Raw genomic sequence first — 6,000 nt, 5'->3', positions numbered from 1 at the left:
AGTCGAGAGCATTATTTATACACTATGCAAACTCTATTTTAAATTGCGATTTCACTAGCAATGTGGAGATATTAAATGGTTTACGTGAAAATCTTTCCGGTCTATACGAACTAAAACGACACAAATTATTCGAGGAATTTATTTGCCATTTTGTTTTACAAAAAATAGATTTGAATACGCGGCGATCCTTTGAATCTAGAATTGAGAAGGATGAAATTCCGAATGTCGAAAAATTAATTGATTTCTTGGCAACGCAAAACCGCGTAAATATGCTTTCAGATTTAAAAGAAAATCGTAAGTCTAAACGGGTTCTATTTGTTAAAAATGATTACACGAAGAAAATTATTTGCAATCATTGCAAAGCCGATCACCACATTACAAAATGTAAAATATTTCTTGGATTACAAGTAGACAGTAGGAGGGACTTCGTCAAAAGAGAAAGATTATGTTTCAATTGTTTAAATCCACATCTAATTAAAAATTGCCGATCTAAATTTCGATGTAGAAGTTGTAACAAGTCACACAATACCCTTTTACATAGTGACGAAAGGTCACCTTCACCGAACCGCGATTCTGAAAACTATAACTCAGCAAACTGTAATGCTGCGTACACAGTGACAAAACGCTCTATTTTACCTACCGCGCTGGCAGAATTCCTTGACATTTCAGGACACAGAAAACGCGCCAGAATATTAATTGACTCGGGCAGTGAAATTTCGTTCATGTCTTTAAATTATATAATGCTTTGGGATTAAAATCGAAGAAATGGTTAGGTACTGTCACTGGGGTCAATAATGCAATAGTCAACAATGTGCAAGGTTTAGTTACTTGTAAAATATATCCCATTCAGAATCATTCTTTTGTGTCAGGACAAGCGATAGTTATTTCAAATATTACGTCCAAGCTTCCGCCCGTTAATATGCATGAACCGTTTGAAGAATTCAAACAGTTGAAGCTGGCGGATCCAGATTTTCAATTTCCAGGCGATATCGACTTCTTAGTGGGAACTGACTTGATATCAAAAATATGGAGACCAGGATGTATTTCAAGCCGTAAATGTAATTTGCTGGCCGTGAATACAATATTCGGATACGTAGTCATGGGTTCATGTGTAGCACAAATGAAAGATGAAACACAGGCTTTTGTGACGTCAGCTTTAACTGCAGTCGAAAACAACGACTTAAATTACGCGGTAAGACGTTTCTGGGAAGTCGAAGAGATTTCTAACGAAATTATTCATAATAAAGATGACAGTGAATGCGAAAAGATATTTAAGGCAACGGTTAAACGGGATATTTGTGGCAGATATGTAGTAGCGCTACCTTTTAAAAATAAATCGGAAGTAAATTTAGGAAGTACATATGATATCGCTCTTAAGAGATTATATAATTTGGAAAAACGTTTGTCGTTAAATCCAACCTTAGCGGAACATTATCGTAAATATATGAAGGATTTTATAGATCAAGGCTTCATGTCAAGAGTTACCCAATCGACTGAGATACGGAATACCAATTACATTCCCCATCATCCGGTCGTGCAAAAAATTAGTAATGATATTAAAATTCGAGTGGTTTTTGACGCTTCCTGTAAATCAGACCGACAAATTTCTTTAAACGATTGTTTATATTCAGGTCCCAAATTACAAAATGAGATAGGACAAATTTTACTAAAGTTTCGTATATACCCGGTAGTATTTACTACGGATATTCAAAAAATGTTTTTGCAAATTCGAATAAGAGAAGAAGACACTAGCTATCAAAGGATTCTTTGGCGTTTTTCTCCTTTGCAGCCGGTAGGGCAATACACACTTAGCACAGTCACGTTTGGTGTGACTTCTTCGCCCTATTTGGCAATCAGAACTTTACATCAGCTAGTGCAGGATGAGGGTGCACAATTCCCAAAAGCTTCCAAGGCACTGTTGTCGGATACATACGTAGACGATATTGTTATTGGTGATTGGGAGCCAGACAGCGCCTTTCAGCTTCAGAGGGAGCTGAAAGAACTACTTGCGAAAGGAGGCTTTCAATTAAGAAAATGGATGAGTAATTCGCTGCCGGTATTAAAGGACATCCCGAGTGAACATCGGATCCACTCAAGTGGTCAGGTTGTATTTAATGATGAAACATCTGGTTCGTTAAAAATTTTAGGCTTAATTTGGGATCCAGAAAAGGATACCTTTTCATACTCCGTGGAAGAAAAGTTAACGGTATTTTCAAAGCGTGCAATACTAAGCTGTGTTGCTCGCATATTCGATCCTATTGGATTAATAACCCCTGTGGTTTTCAAAGTAAAATGCCTTTTGCAAGAAATATGGAAAATCAAGATAGGTTGGGATGACTCGCTCCCTGAAAATATTGTCATTTTGTGGCAAAATTTCTTAAATGGATTACCATCGTTACGTTTTTTACAAATACCTAGACATTGCAATACAATTAAACAGTCAAACTGTATTTTAGTAGGATTTTCAGATGCTAGTGAGTTGGGTTATGCTGCTTGTGTATATTTGGTTACGAAGGAAGCACACCCTAAAGTGACATTACTTACTAGTAAATCTAAAGTTGCGCCACTGAAGACATTGTCAATACCGCGCCTTGAGCTCCTGGGAGCTCATCTGCTTTCGAAACTGATAAAAATGACGAAATCGTCGATTGAAACTCTTATACCAATTACAGATATAATATTATTTTCGGATTCTACAATTGTTTTATCATGGATTAAGGCACCTCCTCATACCTTAAAAACATTTGTCGCGAACCGCGTAATTAAAATACTCGATCAAGTCGAGGACGCAAGGTGGTATCACGTTGTTTCAAAGGAGAATCCAGCAGATTTAGCTTCTCGCGGTTTATATCCGCCTCAAATAATAGATAATGAATTATGGTTTCAAGGCCCTCCGTGGCTAGTTCAGTCGTTACAGAAGTGGCCGTTAGCTTTACCGGAAACATTAAGGGTTGAACAATTGCCAGAGGTAAAGTCTCACGTCTCAACGGTTTATGAGCCGCATGACTATTTAAAGGGCCTAGGATTTTTCCGGTTTTCATCTTGGACACGTCTCGTGAATGTGGTTGCTTGGTCCCTCAGATTTATAAACAATGCTAGGCAACAGAGCAAGAGCGGTTGTAAGCGTGGAATTCTAACCTGCTCAGAAATAAACCACGCGACTATGGTCTTGTTAAAATGCGATCAACAGTTTCATTTTCCTGCTGAATTCCGAAAGCTCAAAGGAGATGGGGTGACCACAGTGGCTTTTCAAAAATTAAATGTTTTCATTGACAACGAGAATTTACTTCGCGTTGGCGGGCGGCTCTGCAATTCTCGTTTAAATTACAATACTAAGTTTCCAATAATCCTTGCGAAGAATAGTAAAATAGCTGAGCTTCTTATATTATATTACCATAATATATATTTGCATGCCGGATCACGAACCTTGCAGTTCCTGATTCAGCAAAATTACTGGATTATATTTGCCCGCAATAAAATAAAGAATTTAGTCTCAAAATGTGTGAGATGCGCACGATTGCGAGCCTTACCAGCAACTCCTCTCATGGCCAGTCTGCCAGAAGCTCGTGTCACACCGAGTCGCGTATTCAGTTGTGTAGGGGTGGATTTAGCGGGCCCATATAGCATAAAGGAAGGAAAACGCAGAGGTGCTAAAACATACAAGGCTTACTTTGCGATTTTTGTTTGCATGTCAACGAAGGCGATACATCTCGAGGTACTCTCGGATCTTTCGTCTGAGGCCTTTATCGCTACATTTAATAGATTCGTTTCAAGACGGGGTATCTGTCAAGCCATTTATTCTGATTGTGGTACAAATTTCGTTGGGGCTAAACGCAGAGGCGGATTTGCAGTCTTGGCCGCCCTAGGCCCCAGACCATGTAGCCGCCCCTTTCTCAGTACCCATCATATTGACCAGGAGTATCCAAACTTTTCAGTAAGTTCCTAGGGTGAAAACCGTTTTAATTTTCCTGCCATTATCATTCATGGTTCATGGGGTGAGATTTGTCCAGGTCTTGGCGGCGGATACGTCTGCCCACCTGCTGCGTGGCGGGCCGGATCGAGAGAGACTGGGTGAGGGAGGCCTTTTGACCTTTCCAGCCGGACTATCTTGACCCATCGCCTTGCACCGCAGTTGGAGGGATGTTTTATTTATTTATTTATTTATTTATATATAATTTGTACATTTATTTATAACAATTACAGGTAATAAAGCCTAAGACGTTATAATTGTACCATTTATGCAGTGTATATGCAATGCCAAAAATCTCGCAAATGCGCTATAGGACACAAAAAAAAAATCTAATTTTTTATCTACCGCATTCAAAAAGTACGTAGCTCTCCCTACAGGTGAGTTCATTAATAAATTAGTGCGGCTTGCTCTACTATATAGAAGATTGTGATGACGTCCTCGAGAGTGAGACTCTGGTACAAAAAAATTTAATTGGGCCAGTATCTCATTATTAGATAAGTGACCGTTTATTAGTTGGAAAAAATATTTAAGCAAAGCAATACCTCTACGTGTCTCTAGGGAGTGGTAATTGGTCATGCCTAATATATAAATCGATGGGTAAAGCCAAGGGTAACGTCCATAGAGCCGCGAGAATAAAAACCTTAAAAAATTTTTATGGACTCTTTCAATGCGTAAAGTGTATGTTAATTCATGTGGAGCCCAGATGATCGAGTTTGATTCAAGTACACTTAGGACTAGTGTGTTATATAATAACGTCAGTGTTTTTGTGTTACGAAACGGATATGAGTTTCTAATTACGAAGCCGAGAAGCCTGTATGCTCTGCTTATTAAATCATCGATGTGTTGGTGAAAAGTTAGTTTGCTGTCGTAAATAACTCCTAGGTCTTTGATTTGGTTTAGGTGTTGGAGAATAATTTCATTGATTGTATATTCAAATACATGCGGTTTCTTTGATCTTGTATACGAGACGATATTGCACTTGGGTGTACTGAAGTTCAAGCCATTTATTTTGGCCCAGTTTGAGACGCAGTCAATATCACATTGAAGGAGAATACAGTCAAGATGATTTTTTATTGAGCGATATAGTTTCAAGTCATCTGCAAATAGTAAATACAGCGAATGTGTGATGACTGAACCAATATCGTTAATAAAAATCAGAAACAGAAGTGGTCCAAGGATGGACCCCTGAGGAACTCCAGAAAAAACTATGAATTCCAAAGAACTGGAACCATTATAATAAACAAACTGTCTACGATTTCGAAAATATGAAGCAAAAAAACAGAGTAGTCTTTTGGAAAAACCAAATGAAGCTAGCTTATTTAGAAGAATGTCGATGTCAACCTTGTCGAATGCTTTTTCCAGGTCGAAATAAGCAACATCCACCTGTCCCCGATTGTCGAGAGTTTGTGATAAGAAATCTGAGATGCATAAGAGGTTTGATGTTACTGACATCTGGGGTCTAAAACCATATTGACGGTCATCAAGAATTGTATTCATACGTATGTCACTCCTGGACACACTAATCCCCAGATTCCTACCCACCCCTCATACATTTTCCTTTTCAGAACTTCCTATCCATCCCTTCCTTAAAAAGACCCTCCACACAGCATCACCTAAGATGACATAGGTCGTGAGGGAAAATATTTTCCTCAAAGCCTCCTGTGTGGAATTAATGTAAAAAAATACGCTTGCTAAATTCGCTAGTTCAATTACTGTATAATTGTCGATTGTCGCAGGTCGGATTGATGACATTGGCGGGCCGTTGTTTGGAGACCCCTGATATAGACTATAGACAACATAATGAATTTACTTTATTGACAACTTTTATTGAAATCGATTCAGAAATTTAGTTAACTATAATAGCTGCTAGTTTGTAATACTTCCTAAGGTTTCAAGGATTTGAATAAAACATTTAAAACAGTTTTAGGTTTAATTTATTTAACTAGTTTCAGGTTTATTCTCATACAATAATATATAAGTGTTTCACAGTTACAATTAGGGTTGCCAGATACGGGCTGGATAAAAAGTTA

Source organism: Hesperophylax consimilis, unplaced genomic scaffold (assembly GCF_061612785.1).
Source record: "Hesperophylax consimilis isolate HC1 unplaced genomic scaffold, BYU_Hcon_1.0 scaffold_48, whole genome shotgun sequence".
In the NCBI taxonomy this organism is placed as follows: domain Eukaryota; kingdom Metazoa; phylum Arthropoda; class Insecta; order Trichoptera; family Limnephilidae; genus Hesperophylax; species Hesperophylax consimilis.
Note: the sequence above shows the minus strand (reverse complement) of the source record.